General features: G+C 49.1%; 1 non-coding gene across 1 annotated transcript; it reads right to left on the bottom strand.

Moving 5' to 3' along the window:
- Positions 1–6,801: 6,801 nt before the first annotated feature.
- Positions 6,802–6,874, bottom strand: Trnaa-cgc (transfer RNA alanine (anticodon CGC)). Its single transcript has one exon. It is a non-coding gene; the product is annotated as a tRNA-Ala (tRNA).
- Between the last annotated feature and the right edge of the window lie 4,809 nt (positions 6,875–11,683).

Genomic DNA, 11,683 nt, shown 5'->3' with positions numbered 1-11,683 from the left:
CACCCCCCTCCCTCCCGACGACTAATGGTGCTACATACAGCCATATAGACGACACAGACCCTTGCACTCCCATTATTCAGCAGACAAACACTACTCTCTATTTATCTGTTAGGGTGTCTTTCAGGTTTCGTGCATTCTGTATCGAATCGTAGTTGTCCACAATCAAAGTGGCACGTATAACGTCGAAAATAGAGTTCGCACACCGCTCTGAGTAAGACGAACGTGTCGTCCACCCTCTAGACTTCAATGAGGTTAAGCCGTGATACCTAAGACAGATCTGCACTCGATGACACCTCGATAACAGCCGGTCCCCACACTTACATCTTGCTCTCCTTACGTCAGTATACATCATAACAGTCTGTGACGCTCGCTTTGCAACATCTTGCGTGCCTTTAGGTTCGCCGCGACCAACACTTACCATGCACTGACCACAAAAAATGGAGGCGCCGCGGCTTGAACGCTGCACCTTTCAAATACGAAGCGAACGCTCTACCAACTGAGCTACGCCCCATGCACGACCAAACTGCGCTATTCCCCATTCTTTGCGACTCTGATGCGCACGGACACGATGGTTGGTTGGTTTGTAGCGGTGAAGGGAGCAGAGTACAAAGGCGCGGACACGTTCATATACACAAAAGTTCCAAGTAGTTTCGATGCTCAGGTATTACAAACGCAAATTCCGTCTGTTTTTAACGTTTTAAATTGAAAGAGCCGTCACAAATTGCTCCGTTTTCACTCCTTGTCGACAATCATACAGCACCTGAGGTAAAAAACACATCTCGAGCCTCATTGTGCACTCCATTATTCATGCGAACTCAGTGCCTCGCTCTTTACTACTGTGTACCAATCTTGTCGTCCAACTGCAAAACATTGGGCCACAACAAGTTTCCGCGTCTCCATTGCACTGCGCATACTACGAAACGCTCCCCAAACTTGGCACTCACCCACGCAGCCGACTTTTCCGACTTTCCACGACGCTCACGCTAGTGACAGCATTATTTATAGTTCGACGTCGCGCCAAAGCGAATGAGCACATTTCGCCTACGGCTTAGGCCGCCCTCCTAGTGTGGCTGCTCGGTGTCTGCAGGCAGCGAGGGTCTGCAAGCTTCCTGTGTTCGCACCTATGTCACCTGTGCTTGCTTGTCAGAGACAGACTATCGCAAAACATACAACTCACTCCATGAATTGATTGCTACGGCATCTGTTATCAGCAGTCACAACTAGCAACACGAGTAGCAGCCGACAGCACGCAAGGAATAAGAATGTGCAGTGGGATTTAAATGAACTCGGGGCAAGGCAGATCTTTCCGACGTAGGCTTGAGAATCTAACGGGAACACTTGTACTGTTTCTAAATTAAGTGTAGGCGTGGGAGGAGGGTGCTTCCCGCGCACTAATAACAACACGCTTGCCAATTGTGGATGCTAATCATTCGCTTGTATCTTCCTAGACACATCTGCTGGCTGTGAATTATTCCACTTGCATGGTACGGTGCGCATGTAGGTGTGTTAAAAATTCTGGAGGCACTGGGTATTGATCGCAGTACCTCTCGCATTCAAAGCGAGCGCTCTACCATCTGAGCTACGACCGCCCCCCCGAAGACTAATGGTGCTACATACAGCCATATAGACGACACAGGCCCTTGCACTCCCATTATTCAGCAGACAAACACTACTCTCTATGTATCTGTTAGGGTGTCTTTCAGGTTTCGTGCATTCTGTATCGAATCGTAGTTGTCCACAATGAAAGTGGCACGTATAACGTCGAAAATAGAGTTCGGACACCGCTCTGAGTAAGACGAACGTGTTGTCCACCCTCTAGACTCCAATGAGGTTAAGCCGTGATACCTAAGACAGATCTGCACTCGATGACACCTCGATAACAGCCGGTCCCCACACTTATATCTTGCTCTCCTTACGTCAGTATACATCATATCAGTCTGTGACGCTGGCTTTGCAACATCTTGCGTGCCTTTAGGTTCGCCGCGACCAACACTTACCATGCACTGACCACAAAAAATGGAGACGCCGCAGCTTGAACCCTGGACCTTTCACATGCGAAGCGAACGCTCTACCAACTCAGCTACGCCCCATGCATGACCAAACTGCGCTATTCCCCATTCTTTGCGACTCTGATGCGCACGGACACGATGGTTGGTTGGTTTGTAGCGGTGAAGGGAGCAGAGTACAAAGGCGCGGACACGTTCATATACACAAAAGTTCCAAGTAGTTTCGATGCTCTGGTATTACAAATGAAAAATTCCGTCTGTTTTTAACGTCCTAAATTGAAAGAGCCGTCACAAATTGCTCCGTTTTCACTCCTTGTCGACAATCATACAGCATCTGAGGTAACAAACACATCTCGAGCCCCATTGTGCACTCCATTATTCATGCCAACTCAGTGCCTCGCTCTTTACTACTGTGTACCAATCTTGTCGGCCAACTGCAAAACTCTGGCCCACAACAAGTTTCCGCGTCTCCATTGCACTGCGCATACTACGAAACGCTCCCCAAACTTGGCACTCACCCACGCAGCCGACTTTTCCGACATTCCACGACGCTCACGCTAGTGACAGCATTATTTATAGTTCGACGTCGCGCCAAAGCGAATGAGCACATTTCGCCTACGGCTTAGGCCGCCCTCCTAGTGTGGCTGCTCGGTGTCTGCAGGCAGCGAGGGTCTGCAAGCTACCTGTGTTCGCACCTATGTCACCTGTGCTTGCTTGTCAGAGACAGACTATCGCAAAACATACAACTCACTCCATGAATTGATTGCTACGACATCTGTTATCAGCAGTCACAACTAGCAACACCAGTAGCAGCCGACTGCACGCAAAGAATAGGAATGTGCAGTGGGATTTACGTGAACTCAGCGCAAGGCAGATCTTTCCGACATAGGATTGAGAATCTTACGGGAAAACTTGTACTGTTTCTAAATTAAGTGTAGGCGTTGGAGGAGGGTGCTTCCCGCGCACTAATAACAGCACGCTTGCCAATTGTGGATGCTAATCATTCGCTTGTATCTTCTTAGACACATCTGCTGGCTGTGAATTATTCCACTTGCATGGTAAGGTGCGCATGTAGGTGTGTTAAAAGTTCTGGAGGCACTGGGTATTGATCCCAGTAACTCTCGCATACTAAGCGAGCGCTCTACCATCTGAGCTGCGCCCACCACCCCCCTCCCGACGACTAATGGTGCTACATACAGCCATATAGACGACACAGACCCTTGCACTCCCATTATTCAGCAGACAAACACTACTCTCTATGTATCTCTTAGGGTGTCTTTCAGGTTTCGTGCATTCTGTATCGAATCGTAGTTGTCCACAATCAAAGTGGCACGTATAACGTCGAAAATAGAGTTCGGACACCGCTCTGAGTAAGACGAACGTGTTGTCCACCCTCTAGACTTCAATGAGGTTAAGCCGTGATACCTAAGACAGATCTGCACTCGATGACACCTCGATAACAGCCGGTCCCCACACTTACATCTTGCTCTCCTTACGTCAGTATACATCACATCAGTCTGTGACGCTGGCTTTGCAACATCTTGCGTGCCTTTAGGTTCGCCGCGAACAACACTTACCATACACTGACCACAAAAAATGGAGGCGCCGCGGCTTAAACCCTGCACCTTTCACATGCGAAGCGAACGCTCTACCAACTGAGCTACGCCACATGCACGACCAAACTGCGCTAATCCCCATTCTTTGCGACTCTGATGCGCACGGACACGATGGTTGGTTGGTTTGTAGCGGTGAAGGGAGCAGAGTACAAAGGCGCGGACACGTTCATATACACAAAAGTTCCAAGTAGTTTCGATGCTCTGGTATTACAAATGCAAATTCCATCTGTTTTTAACGTCTTAAATTGAAAGAGCCGTCACAAATTGCTCCGTTTTCACTCCTTGTCGACAATCATACAGCACCTGAGGTAAAAAACACATCTCGAGCCCCATTGTGCACTCCATTATTCATGCGAAATCAGTGCCTCGCTCTTTACTACTGTGTACCAAACTTGTCGTCCAACTGCAAAACATTGGGCCACAACAAGTTTCCGCGTCTCCATTGCACTGCGCATACTACGAAACGCTCCCCAAACTTGGCACTCACCCACGCAGCCGACATTTCCGACATTCCACGACGCTCACGCAACGCTCACGCTAGTGACAGCATTACTTATAGTTCGACGTCGCGCCAAAGCGAATGAGCACATTTCGCCTACGGCTTAGGCCGCCCTCCTAGTGTGGCTGCTCGGTGTCTGCAGGCAGCGAGGGTCTGCAAGCTTCCTGTGTTCGCACCTATGTCACCTGTGCTTGCTTGTCAGAGACAGACTATCGCAAAACATACAACTCACTCCATGAATTGATTGCTACGGCATTTGTTATCAGCAGTCACAAGTAGCAACACCAGTAGCAGCCGACTGCACGCAAAGAATAGGAATGTGCAGTGGGATTTACGTGAACTCGGCGCAAGGCAGATCTTTCCGACATAGGCTTGAGAATCTTACGGGAACACTTGTACTGTTTCTAAATTAAGTGTAGGCCTGGGAGGAGGGTGCTTCCCACGCACTAATAACAGCACGCTTGCCAATTGTGGATGCTAATCATTCGCTTGTATCTTCCTAGACACATCTGCTGGCTGTGAGTTATTCCACTTGCATGGCAAGGTGCGCATGTAGGTGTGTTAAAAATTCTGGAGGCACTGGGTATTGATACCAGTACCTCTCGCATACAAAGCGATCGCTCTACCATCTGAGCTACGCCCGGCTTACCCCCCCCCCCCCCCTCCAAAGACTAATGGTGCTACATACACCCATATAGACGACACAGACCCTTGCACTCCCATTATTCAGCAGACAAACACTACTCTCTATATATCTGTCAGGGTGTCTTGCAGGTTTCGTGCGTTCTGTATCGAATCGTATTTCGCCACAATGAAAGTGGCACGTATAACGTCGAAAATAGAGTTCGGACACCGCTCTGAGTAAGACGAACGTGTTGTCCACCCCCTAGACTTCAATGACGTTAAGCCGTGATACCTAAGACAGATCTGCACTCGATGACACCTCGATAACAGCTGGTCCCCACACTTACATCTTGCTCTCCTTACGTCAGTATACATCATATCAGTCTGTGACGCTGGCTTTGGAACATCTTGCGTGCCTTTAGGTTCGCCGCGACCAACACTTACCATGCACTGACCACAAAAAATGGAGGCGCCGCGGCTTGAACCCTGGACCTTTCGCATGCGAATAGAACGCTCTACCAACTCAGCTACGCCCCATGCACGGCCAAACTGCGCTATTCCCCATTCTTTGCGACTCTGATGCGCACGGACACGATGGTTGGTTGGTTTGTAGCGGTGAAGGGAGCAGAGTACAAAGGCGCGGACACGTTCATATACACAAAAGTTCCAAGTAGTTTCGATGCTCTGGTATTACAAATGCAAATTCCGTCTGTTTTTAACGTCTTAAATTGAAAGAGCCGTCACAAATTGCTCCGTTTTCACTCCTTGTCGACAATCATACAGCACCTGAGGTACCAAACACATCTCGAGCCCCATTGTGCACTCCATTATTCATGCCAACTCAGTGCCTCGCTCTTTACTACTGTGTACCAATCTTGTCGTCCAACTGCAAAACATTGGGCCACAACAAGTTTCCGCGTCTCCATTGCACTGCGCATACAACGAAATGCTCCCCAAACTTGACACTCACCCACGCAGCCGACTTTTCCGACATTCCACGACGCTCACGCTAGTGACAGCATTATTTATAGTTCGACGTCGCGCCAAAGCGAATGAGCACATTTCGCCTACGGCTTAGGCCGCCCTCCTAGTGTGGCTGCTCGGTGTCTGCAGGCAGCGAGGGGCTGCAAGCTTCCTGTGTTCGCACCTATGTCACCTGTGCTTGCTTGTCAGAGACAGACTATCGCAAAACATACAACTCACTCCATGAATTGATTGCTACGGCATCTGTTATCAGCAGTCACAACTAGCAACACCAGTAGCAGCCGACTGCACGCAAAGAATAGGAATGTGCAGTGGGATTTACGTGAACTCGGCGCAAGGCAGATCTTTCCGACATAGGCTTGAGAATCTTACGGGAACACTTGAACTGTTTCTAAATTAAGTGTAGGCGTGGGAGGAGGGTGCTTCCCGCGCACTAATAACAGCACGCTTGCCAATTGTGGATGCTAATCATTCGCTTGTATCTTCCTAGACACATCTCCTGGCTGTGAGTTATTCCACTTGCATGGCAAGGTGCGCATGTAGGTGTGTTAAAAATTCTGGAGGCACTCGGTATTGATCCCATTACCTCTCGCATACTAAGCGGGCGCTCTACCATCTGAGCTACGCCCGCCCCCCCCCCCCCCTTCCCTGAAGAATAATGGTGCTACATACAGCCATATAGACGACACAGACCCTTGCACTCCCATTATTCAGCAGACAAACACTACTCTCTATGTATCTGTTAGGGTGTCTTTCAGATTTCGTGCATTCTGTATCGAATCGTAGTTGGCCACAATGAAAGTGGTACATATAGCGTCGAAAATAGAGTTCGGACACCGCTCTGAGTAAGACGAACGTGTTGTCCACCCTCTAGACTTCAATGAGGTTAAGCCGTGATACCTAAGACAGATCTGCACTCGATGACACCTCGATAACAGCCGGTCCCCACACATACATCTTGCTCCCCTTACGTCATTATACATCATATCAGTCTGTGACGCTGGCTTTGCAACATCTTGCGTGCCTTTAGGTTCGCCGCGAGCAACACTTACAATGCACTGACCACAAAAAATTGAGGCGCCGCGGCTTGAACCCTGCACCTTTCACATGCGAAGCGAACGCTCTACCAACTGAGCTACGCCCCATGCACGACCAAACTGCGCTATTCCCCATTCTTTGCGACTCTGATGCGCACGGACACGATGGTTGGTTGGTTTGTAGCGGTGAAGGGAGCAGAGTACAAAGGCGCGGACACGTTCATATACACAAAAGTTCCAAGTAGTTTCGATGCTCTGGTATTACAAATGCAAATTCCGTCTGTTTTTAACGTCTTAAATTGAAAGAGCCGTCACAAATTGCTCCGTTTTCACTCCTTGTCGACAATCATACAGCACCTGAGGTAACAAACACATCTCGAGCCCCATTGTGCACTCCATTATTCATGAAAACTCAGTGCCTTGCTCTTTACTACTGTGTACCAATCTTGTCGTCCAACTGCAAAACACTGGGCCACAACAAGTTTCCGCGTCTCCATTGCACTGCGCATACTACGAAACGCTCCCCAAACTTGGCACTCACCCACGCAGCCGACTTTTCCGACTTTCCACGACGCTCACGCAACGCTCACGCTAGTGACAGCATTATTTATAGTTCGACGTCGCGCGAAAGCGAATGAGCACATTTCGCCTACGGCTTAGGCCGCCCTCCTAGTGTGGCTGCTCGGTGTCTGCAGGCAGCGAGGGTCTGCAAGCCTCCTGTGTTCGCACCTATGTCACCTGTGCTTGCTTATCAGAGACAGACTATCGCAAAACATACAACTCACTCCATGCATTGATTGCTACGGCATCTGTTATCAGCAGTCACAACTAGCAACACCAGTAGCAGCCGACTGCACACAAAGAATAGGAATGTGCAGTGGGATTTACGTGAACTCGGCGCAAGGCAGATCTTTCCGACATAGGCTTGAGAATCTTACGGGAACACTTGTACTGTTTCTAAATTAAGTGTAGGAGTGGGAGGAGGGTGCTTCCCGCGCACTAATAACAGCACGCTTGCCAATTGTGGATGCTAATCATTCGCTTGTATCTTCCTAGACACATCTGCAGGCTGTGAATTATTCCACTTGCATGGAAGGTGCGCATGTAGGTGTGTTAAAAATTCTGTGGGCACTGGGTATTGATCCCAGTACCTCTCGCATACTAAGCGAGCGCTCTACCATCTGAGCTACGCCGGCCCCCCCGACGACTAATGGTGCTACATACAGCCATATAGACGACACAGACCCTTGCACTCCCATTATTCAGCAGACAAACACTACTCTCTATGTATCTCTTAGGGTGTCTTTCAGGTTTCGTGCATTCTGTATCGAATCGTAGTTGTCCACAATCAAAGTTTCACGTATAACGTCGAAAATAGAGTTCGGACACCGCTCTGAGTAAGACGAACGTGTTGTCCACCCTCTAGACTTCAATGAGGTTAAGCCGTGATACCTAAGACAGATCTGCACTCGATGAAACCTCGATAACAGCCGGTCCCCACACTTACATCTTGCTCCCCTTACGTCAGTATACATCATATCAGTCTGTGACGCTGGCTTTGCAACATCTTGCGTGCGTTTAGGTTCGCCGCGACCAACACTTACCATGCACTGACCACAAAAAATGGAGGCGCCGCGGCTTGAACCCTGGACCTTTCACATACGAAGCGAACGCTCTACGAAATGAAGTACGCCCCATGCACGACCATACTGCGCTATTCCCCATTCTTTGCGACTCTGATGCGCACGGACACGATGGTTGGTTGGTTTGTAGCGGTGAAGGGAGCAGAGTACAAAGGCGCGGACACGTTCATATACACAAAAGTTCCAAGTAGTTTCGATGCTCCGGTATTACAAATGCAAATTCCGTCTGTTTTTAACGTCTTAAATTGAAAGAGCCGTCACAAATTGCTCCGTTTTCACTCCTTGTCGACAATCATACAGCACCTGAGGTAACAAACACATCTCGAGCCCCATTGTGCACTCCATTATTCATGAAAACTCAGTGCCTTGCTCTTTACTACTGTGTACCAATCTTGTCGTCCAACTGCAAAACACTGGGCCACAACAAGTTTCCGCGTCTCCATTGCACTGCGCATACTACGAAACGCTCCCCAAACTTGGCACTCACCCACACAGCCGACTTTTCCGACTTTCCACGACGCTCACGCAACGCTCACGCTAGTGACAGCTTTATTTATAGTTCGACGTCGCGCGAAAGCAAATAAGCACATTTCGCCTACGGCTTAGGCCGCCCTCCTAGTGTGGCTGCTCGGTGTCTGCAGGCACCGAGGGTCTGCAAGGTTCCGGTGTTCGCACCTATGTCACCTGTGCTTGCTTATCAGAGACAGACTATCGCAAAACATACAACTCACTCCATGCATTGATTGCTACGGCATCTGTTATCAGCAGTCACAACTAGCAACACCAGTAGCAGCCGACTGCACACAAAGAATAGGAATGTGCAGTGGGATTTACGTGAACTCGGCGCAAGGCAGATCTTTCCGACATAGGCTTGAGAATCTTACGGGAACACTTGTACTGTTTCTAAATTAAGTGTAGGCGTGGGAGGAGGGTGCTTCCCGCGCACTAATAACAGCACGCTTGCCAATTGTGGATGCTAATCATTCGCTTGTATCTTCCTAGACATATCTGCAGGCTGTGAATTATTCCACTTGCATGGCAAGGTGCGCATGTAGGTGTGTTAAAAATTCTGGAGGCACTGGGTATTGATCCGAGTACCTCTCGCATACTAAGCGAGCGCTCTACCATCTGAGCTACGCCGGCCCCCCCGGCGACTAATGGTGCTACATACAGCCATATAGACGACACAGACCCTTGCACTCCCATTATTCGGCAGACAAACACTACTCTCTATGTATCTGTTAGGGTGTCTTTCAGGTTTCGTGCATTCTGTATCGAATCGTAATTGTCCACAATCAAAGTTTCACGTATAACGTCGAAAATAGAGTTCGGACACCGCTCTGAGTAAGACGAACGTGTTGTCCACCCTCTAGACTTCAATGAGGTTAAGCCGTGATACCTAAGACAGATCTGCACTCGATGACACCTCGATAACAGCCGGTCCCCACACTTACATCTTGCTCCCCTTACGTCAGTATACATCATATCAGTCTGTGACGCTGGCTTTGCAACATCTTGCGTGCGTTTAGGTTCGCCGCGACCAACACTTACCATGCACTGACCACAAAAAATGGAGGCGCCGCGGCTTGAACCCTGGACCTTTCACATACGAAGCGAACGCTCTACCAAATGAAGTACGCCCCATGCACGACCATACTGCGCTATTCCCCATTCTTTGCGACTCTGATGCTCACGGACACGATGGTTGGTTGGTTTGTAGCGGTGAAGGGAGCAGAGTACAAAGGCGCGGACACGTTCATATACACAAAAGTTCCAAGTAGTTTCGATGCTCCGGTATTACAAATGCAAATTCCGTCTGTTTTTAACGTCTTAAATTGAAAGAGCCGTCACAAATTGCTCCGTTATCACTCCTTGTCGACAATCATACAGCACCTGAGGTAACAAACACATCTCGAGCCCCATTGTGCACTCCATTATTCATGAAAACTCAGTGCCTTGCTCTTTACTACTGTGTACCAATCTTGTCGTCCAACTGCAAAACACTGGGCCACAACAAGTTTCCGCGTCTCCATTGCACTGCGCATACTACGAAACGCTCCCCAAACTTGGCACTCACCCACACAGCCGACTTTTCCGACTTTCCACGACGCTCACGCTAGTGACAGCTTTATTTATAGTTCGACGTCGCGCGAAAGCAAATAAGCACATTTCGCCTACGGCTTAGGCCGCCCTCCTAGTGTGGCTGCTCGGTGTCTGCAGGCAGCGAGGGTCTGCAAGCTTCCTGTGTTCGCACCTATGTCACCTGTGCTTGCTTATCAGAGACAGACTATCGCAAAACATACAACTCACTCCATGCATTGATTGCTACGGCATCTGTTATCAGCAGTCACAACTAGCAACACCAGTAGCAGCCGACTGCACACAAAGAATAGGAATGTGCAGTGGGATTTACGTGAACTCGGCGCAAGGCAGATCTTTCCGACATAGGCTTGAGAATCTTACGGGAACACTTGTACTGTTTCTAAATTAAGTGTAGGAGTGGGAGGAGGGTGCTTCCCGCGCACTAATAACAGCACGCTTGCCAATTGTGGATGCTAATCATTCGCTTGTATCTTCCTAGACACATCTGCAGGCTGTGAATTATTCCACTTGCATGGAAGGTGCGCATGTAGGTGTGTTAAAAATTCTGTGGGCACTGGGTATTGATCCCAGTACCTCTCGCATACTAAGCGAGCGCTCTACCATCTGAGCTACGCCGGCCCCCCCGACGACTAATGGTGCTACATACAGCCATATAGACGACACAGACCCTTGCACTCCCATTATTCAGCAGACAAACACTACTCTCTATGTATCTCTTAGGGTGTCTTTCAGGTTTCGTGCATTCTGTATCGAATCGTAGTTGTCCACAATCAAAGTTTCACGTATAACGTCGAAAATAGAGTTCGGACACCGCTCTGAGTAAGACGAACGTGTTGTCCACCCTCTAGACTTCAATGAGGTTAAGCCGTGATACCTAAGACAGATCTGCACTCGATGAAACCTCGATAACAGCCGGTCCCCACACTTACATCTTGCTCCCCTTACGTCAGTATACATCATATCAGTCTGTGACGCTGGCTTTGCAACATCTTGCGTGCGTTTAGGTTCGCCGCGACCAACACTTACCATGCACTGACCACAAAAAATGGAGGCGCCGCGGCTTGAACCCTGGACCTTTCACATACGAAGCGAACGCTCTACGAAATGAAGTACGCCCCATGCACGACCATACTGCGCTATTCCCCATTCTTTGCGACTCTGATGCGCACGG

Source organism: Schistocerca gregaria, chromosome 10, assembly GCF_023897955.1.
Source record: "Schistocerca gregaria isolate iqSchGreg1 chromosome 10, iqSchGreg1.2, whole genome shotgun sequence".
NCBI classification, from domain to species: domain Eukaryota; kingdom Metazoa; phylum Arthropoda; class Insecta; order Orthoptera; family Acrididae; genus Schistocerca; species Schistocerca gregaria.
This window is presented reverse-complemented; position numbering and strand designations above follow the sequence as displayed.